This window comes from Vespula vulgaris, chromosome 2, assembly GCF_905475345.1.
Source record: "Vespula vulgaris chromosome 2, iyVesVulg1.1, whole genome shotgun sequence".
Classification (NCBI taxonomy): Eukaryota; Metazoa; Arthropoda; class Insecta; order Hymenoptera; family Vespidae; genus Vespula; species Vespula vulgaris.
Window position 1 is genome coordinate 12,188,046 of NC_066587.1, and position 16,001 is coordinate 12,204,046.

The window sequence follows — 16,001 nt, forward strand, 5'->3', positions numbered from 1 at the left end:
CGAACGAGTGAACCTCTTCTCTCTCATTCCATCTTCTCACACATGGAAAGACAGAAATCGTAAATCGTTCGACCAAATACCCTTATCCTTATTTGAAATCGAGCAATTTCGTCGTTTTCGTCGTATATAAGACGATATAGACCTTCTTTACAATTTTATTTTTTATATCGCAAAAAATTCAATACAATCCAAGGATTTTCCTCACTCTATAACATTGTTTCTCTTAATGTTAAAGTTTAGAAAGATTAACTGTGATTAAGAGAAAAACAGTTTTTTCTCAGCTTCATTTTTAATTACATGATAATTAATTCGACAATCTCGAACGAAATAACACTTAAGTTCGATGATACTCTTCTTTAGTTTGTTACCTTAACGATATTGCTTTCGGAAAACTTTCTTGTTCGTTTAAAGGGACAAAAGAGAAAAGAAATTCGAGTCGAATAAACGGAGTTACAACATTGTCTTGTAAGAAACAGTTCTCGCCTCCGGTTCTATCTATGGTTTTGCTTCCGAGAGTGCCTCTGGCGTCTGAATGGCGTTGATAAGGTCAGAAAAGTTTTCAATACACTCGCTTTTCGACGGAAGCATTCTGTATACTAGCATTGAAAGTCTTCGGACTAACATACATACGAATATACATATATACATATATATACATATAAATATATACAATATCTATCAAAAGTTTTCATTTACTTAAAAATTATCCACGAATGAATAATTCGAAAAATATTGAGAAAATATTCATACTTTATTGATATATATATACATAAATAATAAAACATATATAAATAATATATATATATAATTTTATTAATTTTCAAATGAAACTTGTCGAAAATTTATTGTTCCTCTCTCTCCCTCTCTCTCTTTTTAAATGCCATAACGCAAAAGTTAAAAATTAACAGTAAATTGAGTAGATGAAAATAAAATAGTGTTTCGTAGTCTGTGAGAAACTTTTGAATGGCAATGTATGCGTATAAAACAGAGAAAAAAAAAGGGAGGGGAAAGAGAAGTGCTTACATGGCGACGGCGTTGGCGTTGGCGTTGCAGCAACGTGCGTGGCTTCCTTTTCTGCTTCATGTCGCGCCACGCGACTCATACAAAAAGAGAGAGAGAGAGAAAGAGAAAGAGTACGAGCCGTCATCGTTTCTGGGACTTTAATTATAATCGGATGGCGGACTCACGCGACGAGTCTCCCCTTCGAGGAACCATGAAAACTTTTGCCGTGTATACGAACGTGAAGCGTTCCATGAAACGCGCCTTGGAAAATAATCGTTGAAGAAGAGAGAAAGAGAGAGAGAGAAAGAGAAAGAAAGAGAGAACGAAAGGGAAAGATCGAGAGAGAGAGAGAGAGAGAGAGAGAGAGAGAAAATAAGAGGGAGAGACTTTTCGTAATATTGTCGGAGACAGGAAAAACAAGTTGAAAAGGTTTCAATGGCATAGTAGACATATCATATTCCGTAATGTACATTTTTTGAATTACATCCAAATGAATTTAAAAAAAATAGAAAAGAAAAGAAAGTTCTATCCGATTTATCCTAAAGAGTACTATAGATCGAATGGATGGAGTATTAATAATTTTCACGTTTTGAAAGATTCGTCGATAACGTATGAACGTTCGTTATAAAAATAATCACAAAAGGTATAAGTCAAATTGTTGTTAGAACAGAGTAATTATGTATTATTGATACATTGTAAATTACTTTATTACTATTAAATTACGGTACGTATAATATATTTTACAAATTCAGTGAGACAGGGATATACGTTATCAACTTTCACTTTCGAAATCTAACAAACGATCTTACTTATAGACTTTATAAATTTAATTATACACTTACGAATATAATATTCGTTATAAGTGTATATACATTTTATAAATTTTATATCCGTTATAAATGTTTTCTTTGGGAAACTAATAGTCCTGATATTTTTTATTATTTCGTACGTCCATCTTATTTTAATTTCATTAAAATAATATAGGAACAGTCGACGTATATATATATTTTTTTATTATAAATTAGATAACTATAAAAAAATAATCCGCATCTGTTAGAAAAATTGATTCCATTATTTTCTTAGCAATTTTTACGAGTTCTTTCATAAATACTCGTCGGTTAAAATTAGCCAAGCTCGTTTAAAGTCGTCTTTTACGCTCAGAGAGAAATGGCCGAATATTACTTTGTAAAGTCGGCGCCACCGATCTTAACAACGGTCGTTCATCATCAGAAACCGTTAGTTATCACGAACGCGGATCGTACGCTTCGACGCGCGGCATGTCACGCGCGAGTAATTTTGCACATAACCGCTGCTATCTCTATACTATAGTATATAATACTTTTACTTGTTTCCTCCTCCTCCCGATTTCCTACCAACCAATTTACCGTGTATATATTTCCACACGACATACAGTTAGATTGTCCTAATCGTAAAGCAACATAAATCTACTCGTGACCGAGTTAACGTTCGTTATACGTGATGACATTCGCACTAGAACGATCGATCGTGTGTAACGAGAACGAGCAATATCTTGTTCGATAAACTGATACTAGCTTTCTAAAATGATCGCTTGGAGGGAGAAAGAGACGAAAGATAACTGACTCGAAACATTTATTCAAACGTCGTGTATAACAAGCTATTGATATATCTGTAAGAGAACTTAGAACCTGTTTCGAACGAATCAATATCAATCGGATCGATCGAAAAAGAAAAAATAAATGATCAAAAAAAAAAAGAGAGAGAGAGAGAAAGAAAAGAAGAGGAAGAAGACGAAGAAGAAAGAAAGAAAAAAAAATAAGGATAATTCGAAACGTGTAAGAGAAAAGAGCAACCTCATCGTTCTCGCACGTTTACAAAGAATTACCAATTATAAAGAGAGATTCAATTGGTAGAGAAGAACGAAATAAAATAATGTTACAAAACAAGTATATCTGCTTTGGATTTATTAAACTAATCCCGGACGATGTTCGACATAATCTCTCATTCTTATCGGGTCCGATGGAGCATCTCGTTCTCTTACACCGCCCTATCGGTGTAACTCTTGAAAGAACGAGTGCCGTCGAGTGGGTGCACAGTTACGACTATGAAACCCCTGGGTTAGCCGATGATTTATGCGGAACGATAACGCGTCTGCCGTACGAGAAGCCTTCCTACGGGACGAAACTATATCGCGTCGAACTCACGCGCATAGCGTGAGTCCGAGCGTGTATGATTTACACCTTTTATAGGTACGAGACGAGAGGAGGTGAAAGAGAAAAAAAGAGGAGGAGAAAGGTAAAAGAGGAGAAGGGAGGTGAAGGAGGAGAAGGAGGAGGAGGAGGAGGAGGAGGGTCGAGATGCGTCGAAGATAACGTTGAACATCGTCCTCGAGCAAGTGAGCGAGTAAACGAGCGAGTGAGCGAGTAAACGAACGAGTGAGCGAGTAAGCGAACGAGCGAGCACGTGAGAATGCGAACGGCACGCGTGCAGCTTTTAATAAACGTTCTCGATCCTTATTTAGATTCGAGACTAACTCGAAAGATTAGAGTGGTTAATTGAATCGCACCGTGGACTCACCTATTCCTTCGACTTACCTTTTAAAGTTAATCTTTTTTCGACTTAGAGTTCGTTACCGTATGTTAACGTATATTTTGATTTAACAAAGACTTTTTTTTACAGGAATATTTATTTCGTTCCGTTTGAATGTTGATATCAAACGATCTTTGCGTCAAACTATCATAAACGTTAACGTTGATCTTTTTTCGACTTCGAGTTTGATGTTAAACTATGGTTTGATTTAATAAGAGGACATTTTTTTATACAAATATTTATTTCCTTCTGTTCGAATTTTTATATCAAACAATCTTTACGTCGAAAGGTCATAAAATTTTTTATATCTCGTCTTGCTTAACACCTTGCCATATAAAATGACGTCTCCTGATGTCATCTCATTGTAGACGTATGACACGAGGGAGGCTATATGGGTGTTAAGTAGATAAAAAATGTAACATGGTAACGTAACACGTCGATGTTATATAATAAATAAAGATACATACTTGTCCCTCCGAGATTAAAATTCTAAAATATTATAACAGACGTCCACTCGAAGATATATTTGATAAAATTGAAAATTTACGATAATATGATAATATAGAAGAGATTCTGCTTAAGCTTATGAAAATGAATTACCTCGGTGTACGTCAACGTCCTTCGTATATCTCTTCTTCTACGGATTCTACGACAAAACTATCAAACGCGCGAAAATCGTATATCAAGTTGATGAAATATTTGCTTCCTGATGATAGGTGATCGATGTTACGCCGCATGGGAATGAAAAAATACACGATACGAATAACGAGAAGAGCGTACTATTATTATTTTCCTGGATATCGCGTGTCTCGCCACGTTTCAACGTTATTATTACAAACGACGCGTATCGGATAGAATACGTAGTTTATATATCACACCGAACGCAATATGCTGAGTGATAAAAAGAATATTTAAAAGGGTATCGAAATTGAATAACAAAAAAAGAAAAACAAGAAAGAAAGAAAAGATGTCGTCCATCGATAAGTACATAATAAAATCAAAACTATCGACAAACAAATTTTATTAGATAAATATCAACTCGATCGTTTGCTATTTCTTAAGAAAGATTTATCATTACGCTACGTCGTGGAAATATCATTTGAAATGATATTTTTTGAATCGTGGTGTACACTTTGATTTCTTCTCGTACGAGACGTGCGGTGTCATCGATGAGATTTCAAAAACATTTATATACCATGTTAAACGATCGAATAGTCAAGGTTTCAGAGAAAATTAACTCTGTGATACGGTCTGTTTCTGATTTGTATTATTGACTGCGACTCGATAACGAGGACTCAATATCGTCTTTAATCCGAACATAACGGACGCATATAGTCGCGATACGCTGAAATCATCGAAACTGGCATAAGCTCCATTGGATGACCGAATGCGGTCGCGCTGGCGATTAGATCAAAAATCCAATGGAATCGATTTCTCTCGTAAACGAGAAGGAGAATCGAGCTTTCACGAAGCGTTCAAATACTCCTTTGTACGTATATTCCATAGAACGTATCCTCTTATACAACCGAGGGATCTATGCGATCTCTAGAATATACTCCCTTAGAAACATTATGCGTTATAGTTCAATACTCGATATCTCGAAGAATAAGATATTACGAATACACTATATTTAATTGATAATATAACGCGATATGAAATTATAAGAAATTTCTTTTAGCCTGCTGTTAATTCGCGAAAGAAAGAAAGAGAAAGACAGAAAAAGAGAGAATACGATCGAGAAAGAAGATCGAACGTGACTCGACGACACGCGATCCTTTCTCGGGTGGGATAACTTTTCGAAAAGGGAGAAGTGTGAACCGGTTTAACATGTTGTAATTCAGCAATGTATCGACGAGAATACGTGGGCGAATCTTGTTCTACCACCGAGGCGTTAGTCTTGAAAATTTATTTTCGTCATTAACGTTCGTAGCATTCGTTGATTTTCATTGACCGAAAGGGGAATGGTCGATCATCTCTTATTCGCTTTCCTCGAACGTTCTCGTTCGAGATCGGGAATAGAAAATCGATTTTGATTAAAATCGTTTGAATTATTATCGCTTTAGAAAAGCAAGCAATCGATACCACACCAGGCCCTGCTTTTCGAAGATAATGATTATTAACGAGGTCGGCATGTATTACGCGTACGATACACTTTCACATTGGCAATGTCATTATGGAAATTGCTGGTAAATACCACGATCGATCTTTATAATATTCCATTTAATATTTTCACAAAGAAGAAACCAGACATACTTCGTTTCCTCTCTATGCTTTATTGAAATGCATTGCCCGATTAATGTTGTTTCTTGATTGCTAATAACGTTTGCGGAAATTAAGGTCAACCTTTACGCTTAACGTATCTATACGCGGTCGAAAAATACAATATATTAGTCAACGTTACACACGTAACACTTTTTTTTTTTCTTTAGCTACGAACGACGCAAACCAGAAACGTGAATTGCAAATACGAAGAATCATAGAAAATAATAAAACATAACGTTGAAACGCGTCAAATTTCGTTGCCGCATCGAAATTGGCTCTTTGATGCGGAAAACACGGACGTCAAAGAATCTTCGTTGGCGATATGATATTCTATGCGACGTATGCATTTTCTCTCTCTCTCTCTCTCTCTCTCTCTCTCTTTCAATTTTTCTTTATACGATAACACAACAAAAATGCACCTCTCTCTGTGAGAAAGGAGAAACAAATCGCAGCAAAATCCGCATACATAGAAGCTACGAAGAAAGCGCCGATGCGGTTTATCTCTACGATTTTCTTTTATCGTAAGGAAAAGTACGTAACCGTCGGTGTTGAGCAAACGTAAGAGGAATGTTTAGAGGATCGGAAGATGTTGGACCATAGTGAGAAAACATCAAAGGATCCTACCGACATTAGATTTACGTGTATCGAATAAAAATATTCTTGTAAATCGTGATCTAGCGTGAAATGTGTGTTCACGTCTTTTGATATATTACCAAAAGGAAGACACATTTTTTTTTCCTTTTTACGGAAGCATTCTTCATTTTATCCAGACGTTATTTCCTTCGTACAATGAGACTTAACAATTCCGTGCATGATAATATCGATCATTATCTTTTTTAAATATGTTTCGGAAAAAGAAAAGAAGAAATTGATTCGACCGATCTTGACATAACAAAAATATATTATTATTATTAAGGGTATGTATAATAATATTTTATTTAACTAGGAAAACATTTATTATATTTATCAATTATATGAAGAATTTCGTGTATAATAATATAGATCATTATCGATCATTTAATATGATTCGAAGAAGAAATATCGAAAAACGAAAAAACCAAGGAATTCCATTTTCCATTTGATCGAACTCGACAACAAAAATATAGTATTATTAAGCGTGATAACATTCGTTTAAATAAAAAAGCAAAGTTATTCTATCTTTCAAGAAATATTATGCGATCACTTTGAGCGAACTCGTTATATGACGATCGACGTACCAACATATGTAGTACGTGACCGGTTTCTTAGCATTGTCGATCCATCGAACGACATATTAGGAAACGGCTATCGACGCTGCGTGTTTTCTTAGAAAGCGTTTATATCATGACGATTAACAACGGTATTATTAAACGACGTCTTTGTTCCTATAAAAAAAAGAAACAAACAAACAAACCAACCAACAAAGCTTGCATAACTGTATGAGAAGTTCACAAAATTATTGAAAGACGAAAGAAAGATAGTTCGATTAAAAATAATTGTTTACTATAACGATAAAAAGATCTCATGGCAAATTAAACGTCGGCAAAAAGGATAAAACAAAAAAAAAGAACAAAAAAGAAGGAAAATAAAAAGGAAATTAAAATAATATATATACAAACTAAAAAGAAAAACACTTGAAATGAAAGAATGCAACGCGCGTTTTCTTGTTTCGCGAATCGAGCAAACTTAAGGGTGAGAACGAGATGAAAGAAGGAGGGTAGTTGGAAGAACAATAGGAAAAAGAGTAAAATAAAAAAGGAAAGAAAAGAAAAGAAAAGAAAAGAAGAGAAGGAAAGAAAGGAAAAGAAAAGAAAATAGAAGCGTTGATGCGTAGGAATATTCGCGTGGAAAAGCATCGTTTTCAAACGTAATTAACTAAACCGTCCGGGTTTACCGGCACATCTAAGTCTGTCCTTTAGTTTGGCGAGAAAGAACGTCGCTTTTGCGCAAGGTAACGGTGGTATCTTCCTTCTGTTTCCTTCATTTTTCAGTCGTACGCTTCGGGCGGCACAAAACTCCAACAAAACTACGCGACGATGACGACGACGACGACGACGACGACGACGAGAGGACGAGAGAAGGACGAGGAGTTTTTCCTTCCTTCCTTCTTCCGTCTCTCTGTCTCTTTCTCTTCCTCCACTTCTACTTTCTCTCTCTCTCTCTCTCTCTCTCTCTTTTTCTTTCATATACCTTCGAATTCATTCTCTCTTTACTCTTTTCCACTACACTCGGTGAGCGTCGGTAGAAACAAAGCGGATTCCCTAGCGTAATAGTCTCTCTCTCTCTCTTTCTTTATATATATATATATATATATATATATATATATATAAAGAAAAAAGAGGGATATATATCCCTCTTTTCCTTTTTTTCACACCGTTGCAAAAACGTATCACTGCTCGGTCTCTTCCTCGTCTTTTCTTTTTTCTTCTCTCTCTCTCTCTCTCTCTGTCTTTCACTCTCTCTCATTTAGATTCTCTCTTTTTCCCCATAGTCCTCCCTTTTCTACGAGTTCTTCACCATACTATATTCACTCACTCTTCTTTTCTTCTTACTTCACCCCTCTTTCCTTTCTCTCTCTCTCTCTCTCTCTCTCTCTCTCTTTCTTTGTTTTACGACCAGTTACCGTCTTTCCCCAAAATGAAAGACGAAGACTACAGGGTAGAAAGGCCACACCGGATAACCCCGACAAGCAAGCGCAAAGGCGTCCGACGAGGGGAACAAATAGAGGGATAATCTTACAGTGATTATACGGAGATTTGTACGCGATAATGGTAGATTCCTTTCTATTTCAACTTCTCTCTCTCTCTCTCTCTGTTTTTCTCTATGGTTATATCACTTTTAACGAGTGAATCATCACGTAAGGAAAATAATCAAAAGTTTGCACTTTTTGAAAAAAAATTTTTTTCTCGGATGTTACCGGGCAATAGACTGGATAAAAATATTACCTTGATAAGAAAACTTAAAATTGATCTCCTTTATTTTTACGTAAAATTAGTATACGAGACACTCGAGGTAATTTAAAACGAGTAAGTAAGAGAATGAAACAGAAAGAGAAAGAGAAAGAGAGAAAAAATGATTGCATCTTAGCGAGAACCCGAAAAGAGAAAGAAAGATGCATCTCGTGAGGTGGGATGATGGTTGAATGTGTACTAGGTGTACGTAGGTGTATCGTAGAGCGGTACTGTAACTCAAATCTAAACTTGTCCAATTGCCAGCACTTGTCGCATTATACCGTCGACTTAATCTAAACTTTTGCCGTTTCGAGTTAAACGGAAACGAGAGCACATCGCGTCGTCTTGCTCGGGTCGTTTCGATTTGACTTGCCTTAACCGTTGTTCCTACCTCCTAATTGTAAATAGGCAGGCACAGGTAGGATATAATATATTCACCCGGAAACATTTACCTACTATGTTCGATTTTATAAGATGAAGAAACAAAAAGGTAAAATATGATAATCAAATTAATTATCTTCTAACGACAATTTATCGCGTTAGTCGTATTAATCGTATTATCTATTTATCGTATATCTTTTACATGTGCTTTCGCAAGTATCTTAAACATTACGAATCTATGCAAATTAAAAATTTGTACAAATATGTAAATATATATACATATATATTTTTTCATTTATAGAGAAATAAATAGATTTATAAATATATAAATATATATATATATTTATTATATATACGTATATACGTATGTATATGCATACCTACTTCTCTATATATAATATATTTACCTAGACATATTACAAAGCAGAAACACAGGATATGGAATGCCGTAGAATAAAGTGGAGATGGTTTTTAATAAACAATGTATAAGCCTGCAGGTGCCGTCTAATAAACTCGAGAAGACATACAGAAACTCTATATCCGCTCAGTGCTTTTTAATTACTCCTCCTCCCTTTCTTGCCACCCTCTCTCTCTCTCTCTCTCGTCGTCCTAGAACATTCTCTTCTCTCTTTCTCTTTATCTTGGATTCTCTTCTCTTTGAGAGTGGTGTGCTTTCCTTGCTCGTAACCTCCGCTCGTAAATTGTTTTCTCTCTAAAACCACGAGGGACGGTTGCCCACGTTACCAGAAGCGAGGACCTTTTTTTTTCGTGAGCACAACACGCATTATTTTATACGCGTGCGCTTTGGAGAACATCCAATATAACTTCTCTGCATATCTCTGTCTGTTTCTAAATATTTGTTATTTTCGAGAAGAGAAGATTCATCAAGATATACCCTGCTCAATGTATATTATTGCAGAATTACTTTGATGTCGAAAAAGAGAAGAAAGTTCTGTTTTAGGTTTCAATCTTTCTCTCTCTCTCTCTCTCTCTCTCTCTCTCTCTCTCTCTTTCTCTTTCTTCCTTTCTCTCTTTCCTCCTTCTTCTATCCCTCTGATAAATCTCTCTTCCTTTGATGAAATCTCGGAAAACGTTTAACCGGATATTTCTATGTAAAAGCTCAAAGAACTTATTATCGGTATCATCGATCGAGTTAGTTAATCGTAACGATATCCGAACACGTGTAGGTTGTAAGAAGATAGGTATCTACGTGCATACATGTAACGATCAAATTACTCGTGCTAAACAACCTAATTGTCGAGGATCTTTAGAAAACCTGTACGTCGTTAAGGGGGATTCGCGTTAACGCGACACGATTATCGACACGAAGTAACGCGTCGTTTTATCGCTCGCCAGCCGTAAAGGCGAGTATTCCTTTTGTAATAAAATCTCGGCAGTCTCGAGTTTCACGAGGTACGAGTTGTTAAATGAACGTGCAAAAAAAAAATAAAAAAAAAATAAAAAAAAAAGAGAAAGAGAGCGAGGGAGATACATAGATAGAGATAGATAGAGAGATAGCGAAAAAGAGAGAAAAAGATAGAGAGTGCGTGAAGCGACCGCCACTATTTTCGCTATGAGTCGTTAAATCGAGAGCAAAAAGGCACTTTTATCGCTCTAATTCTTCGCATCCCTCTCTCTTCTCTATTCCTCTCTTTTCATCACTCTTCTCTTCTCTTCTTTTCTTTTCTCTTCCCTATTTCTATTGGCCAATCCGTTGTCATTTTTTTTTCTTGTTGGAAAAGAACAATTTTCAAGATGTTTACTCCATTTTGGTATATACCGCGACACCGGCTGGAGAGAGAGAGAGAGAGAGAGAGAATGAATAAGAGAGAGAGAGAGAGAGAGAGAGAGAGAGAGAGAGAGAGAGAGAGAGAATTCAATTAAGGACGCCCGATGCATTTAACGCCCCGTAAAGCCAGATGAGAGGACACAAAAACCACGAGGGATTTCCTTCGAAGCACACAGGGATTTGCATGCGCTCCGTTAAATATATCTACGTGTATATATACACATCTTACATTTTCTATGTGTATATATATATATATATATATGTGTGTGTGTGTAACGCGTTATAGAAAGCATACATCTGTGTGTTCGTGAATCTATATAAATGTGTATGCGTTACTTTGCCGGTAGCATGGAGCTAGCGTCTTATCCATTAGAATATTAGGTAATTATTAAGATTTCGCTCGTTCAAGCGTAGTCATAATATTCCAATGGGTCGAGGTGTATTAAAATCTCTCATAATGGCGACGCGAAGTGTAATTATACACGGTAGCGGCTCCTCATATAGCGGGTGCATGAATTCGAGATCGATTAGCTTTAATGCGGGATTACGTGAATTTAAGTGGAATTAACGCGGATTTTGGTTAAGCTCACTTCCCGGATTCGAAGCGTTATCCTCGTACCAAACACGGTGCTGATTCATGAATAGGCGTTAAATTTCAATATTGTTTTACCGTTCATTGTTTGTTCTCTTGTCGTTAAAGATACTTTCAAAACGATATTTTCTTCCGTTCAAAACTCAAAGGTCGAAATAAATGAAATAAATGAAATTGATTTCGATGATAATTCACAATTATCGAACGATACTCGAACGGAGAAAATACAGTTACGATCTCTATGGTTAAAGCGTTTAAACGTAATACAACGTTTAAAACTAAAATATGAAATAAGTCGGCAAAGGAGAGGGAAAGTGGAGAAACAAAAAAGTAAAAAAGTAATAAAAAAAATAAAATGAAATAAAATAAAAGAGAATAAATAAATAAAAAGAGCTGAGCGTAACTCGTTGAAAAAATCAAAAGAGAAAGAAAAAGAAATCCTTGCGAAGGGGAAGAGGGTGTAAGAGGGAACTCTTTTGAAACAATTATTATATGTCGAAATTTTACGCGACTCTTCAAAAAAAAAGAAAATATCCTTACAAAGGGACCCGAGCAAGCACGATTATTTTCACGCGAGACGCGTCGAGACGGGCCCACAGACTTTTTAATTATTACGAATAAGAGAGCGGTTCGTTCCTTTTTCCTTTCGTTATCGTCATACCGCGAGGTAGGCGGAAAGATAGAGAGAAAGGAGGAGAGAAATAAAAGAGAGAACAAGAGAGAGAAAAAGAGAGAGAAAGAGAAACGAGTCAAGGCGTGGATCCACGCAAAAGAAAGGAAGAGGTGGAGCACGTCGCGAAAAGTGGAGTGTCGGTCGAAGAACGGAATGGAACGCGACGTTGTCGTTGTCGTCGTCTTCGTCGTCTTCGTCGTCGTCGTCGTCGTCGTCGTCGTCGTTGGGAGGGTCTCCAATTACGCGTAATGATGTAAAATCGTCGAGCGATAATGACTCCGTCGGTATATACATGCGCTACGTTGAGCCGTGCGAGAGAGACACGTGTTCTCTATTAATAGGTACCTACAGTTTTTGTATCTCTTCTTGTTCGTCGTGTTTGGTTCAAAGAGGGAGAATACTGAGGTGGGATAAGAAGAGGAACAGATAGAGGATGTTGAAGAAGCACGAAAAAAAAGGAGAAAGGCAGAGATAAAGAGATAAAAATAATAAAAAAAAAAAGAGAGAGAGAGAGAGAAAGAGAGAGAAACGATACCGACGGAAGGATGGCGCCCGTCAAAGTAAATACACTTTTTTAACATCTCCACATCACCCCTGCACCGAAAACTCTATACATCAAAATCTTGCTGCTGCTACTGCTACTGCTACTACTACTACTACTACTACTGTTGCTACTCCTCCGTTTCTTCTCTCATTTCTTTTTCCATTTCTCTCTCTCTCTGTTTAATCCCACTGATCGGGGGAAAGTTTCTTTGTTTACATTCTAGTATGCTAAGTAAAACGATTGTCTATAATACTAGTCATATGATTTCATTTTTATCAACTGCGAGAAACGTGTTGATGAAAGGAGAAACGAATTTATTCGTCATCGTTATATTTCATTATTTTAGTTTCCATCGTTACTACTAGTGAAAGGTTTAAGATACAAAGAATTGTAACTAAGTTGAGAAAAATATATACATATAGATAGAAGGATGGATGGATAGATAGTGATATCTATCGATCGATTAGCAATAAGGATTTATTCGTACATGAAATATCACGTTTCATCGTCACGAGAAAAGACGTAGAAAGAATTTTAAAAGACTGTTAAGACTCGGAAACTTATTCGAAAGTTATCGTACGTGAGAGAAGTTGTTGTCGATGTTCCACGCGAAAAGATCACGCGTCCTACTCTCTAATCGGAATTCTTTTCCAATTCTAGCTTCATCTTGACTATTTCTCCCTCTCCTTCTATCTCTCTCTCTCTCTCTTTCTCTCTTTCTTTCTTTCTTTCTTTCTTCATCTTTCCTTCCTTTTTTAACTTACGAGCCCTGTTTTTTTAGATCACACCAAGAGTTTGGAACTTTTAGAATCTTGCAAAAAAGTCGATTATACAAATGCATCCGTTGAATCGTTTTCCTTCTTAATTCTGAATCCTAAAGGCAGTCCCCAACTTGTTTAAGAAATACCTTTCCCCCTTTTTTCTCTTCTTTTCCTTTTCTTTTTTTTTATTCTATTTACATAAGAGTCGTTTAAAAAACGGCGTTGGTTCATTCGAAATTTCCAATCGAAATAAATCCTTAAATTCGAAGAAACAAGAAGACGCAACATACGTTTGTATAAAGTATACATGAATGTTTTAAGAAGAGATACGATTCGTTAAGATCGAAAAGGATTAAGATTGAAGAAAAAAAAGAAAAGAAAAAAAAGCAGGGAAAAGAAAAGAAAAGAAAAGAAAAGAAAAGAAACGAAACGAAAGAAGATAGAAATAAAAGAGGTAAATAGAGATAAAGACGATCGTACCGGTCGAAATATACGAGCGCTTTTTCCCGTTAATGAAGATTTCTACATTGGAGAAGGTAAACGACGCTTTGGCGATTAACGTAGGTGGACGATGCTGGTCCCGATGCTCTGTCTCTCTCTCTCTCTCTCCCTCTCTCTCCTTTCTTTTTTCTTTTCTTTTCTTTCCTTCTTTTTTCTATCTCTCCTTCTTCCTTTCTTTCTTTCTTTCTCTCACTTTATTGAATTCAAGAGATGCCGGTTCTTCGGTGAAACTGGGTGAAGAGAAGAAGCTCTAGAATCCATCGAGTTCTTTCGATACGAATCGAGAAACGGTAGATTGCTCGAGTTTCCCCTCTCAACACTTCCACGCCCGCACCTACCCCCGAATTGCTCCATCTCCATTTTCTTTTCTATTCCTTTCTATCGTTTCTTCTTCGCCACCTGTTCCGAGTATCGATCGATCGATCGAACGATCGATCGGCCTAACCGTTCTTCGATTCGTTCTATTTCCTTCGAACTGACCGATAAAACGAACGATATTCTCATTCGCGGTTATTTACTTCTTTCGACCAATTATAGATAAACACAAACCCCTCCACACACACACACACATACACACAGATTATATATATATATATAAGTGGAATATATGTACAGGCTTATTAGCGGATAAGAACGTTTACGTCGACTTTAAGGACACACGGAGCATCAATCTCGAAATTCTTTTACCAAAAAGAAAAAAAAAATTCTCTCTTATCTCCCTTCTTCTAAGAATTACTCGAAGGGAAGGTAAAAAACGAAGAAAATAAAGATGCCCTTGGAAAAAAGAAAAGAAAAAAGAACTGATCGAAATCAGCGACGATGAACCACTTGGTTATTTTTCTAATTTTACTAAGTCCGAATATCTTCAGCAGGTATTTTCTTTCGAGGAATAAGAGAATAAGAAAGTTTCAAGAACAATAGATAGCTAGTCGGCATATCTCGTACGATAGTCAGTAAGAGAGAGAGGCTGAATACTACGACGAGTTACGACACCTTTTTGGATAGAGGATTGAACAAAGAGAGAGACAAAGAGAGAGAGATAGATAGAGAAAGAGAGAGAGAGAGTAAGAGAAAGGATTCAAACGTATCGTAGTCACGAGCGGAATTCCAAAACTAAAACTTCGTATTATAATAGTCCGTTCGGTGGCACGGAAGCGATCCGTCGAATTCTTGCCGCATTACAATTGCCCATGGTTTCCAGTCGAACACGCTGAGATGATACGATTTATTAGGTAACTCGAAGTCCTTTTCCGTTTGTTCCCAGCGCTAGACTAGATAGACGCTAACTTACACACACACGTGTACACGTACGTACATATACATACACGTGCATACAAAAACACACACAAACATACACTCAACTCCAGCATCTCTATCGCTCTTTCTTCGAATTTCAGTATTCCCAGGTGGCTTGCATCGTTGATCTTCGGATTCTCGTATGTACCTGCTCATGAATACCCGAATACCACGGGCAAATACTCCGCCCGTTGATACGGGAAAGAGAGAAGGTGGGATAGGGATAGAGAGAAAGAGAAAGAGAGAAAATGGGAGAAGATATAACTCGTCTGCCTGGAGCATCGACCGAGAGAAATCGATATAAGCCGGTAGAAGAGCGTCCGACGAGTCTACGCGGACGGCATAGCGCGCGAACTATGTTACGTTGAAACCTTTTCCTCGCCATCTACTTCCTTCTCCCCTCCCCCTCCCCTTCCCTCCCTCTCCCCCTCCTACTTTCGCGTTTCAGAACTACATCGAGTATTAACAAATCGCACACGCCGACAGGCTAAGGCGATTTGTCGATCTGGAGAAAAGTTTCGACGTTAAGAGACATCGTATGATCGGTGAGAGTGGAGGGAGAGAGAAGTGAATTAATCTTGGTATTAAAAGAAAGAATTTACAATAAACGCGTTGAGAAATTAATATATATATTAAAAGTTAATATTAATATATTAATATATATTATAATAATTATAAAATTAATATATATAATATATCAAT

At 36.7% G+C, this 16,001-nt stretch overlaps 1 protein-coding gene across 5 annotated transcripts in view; it reads right to left on the bottom strand.

Moving 5' to 3' along the window:
• Nucleotides 1-16,001, bottom strand: part of LOC127072710 (inactive histone-lysine N-methyltransferase 2E) — a 397,888-nt gene that overhangs the window by 81,483 nt on the left and 300,404 nt on the right. The gene's annotated exons all lie outside the window — the stretch shown is intronic.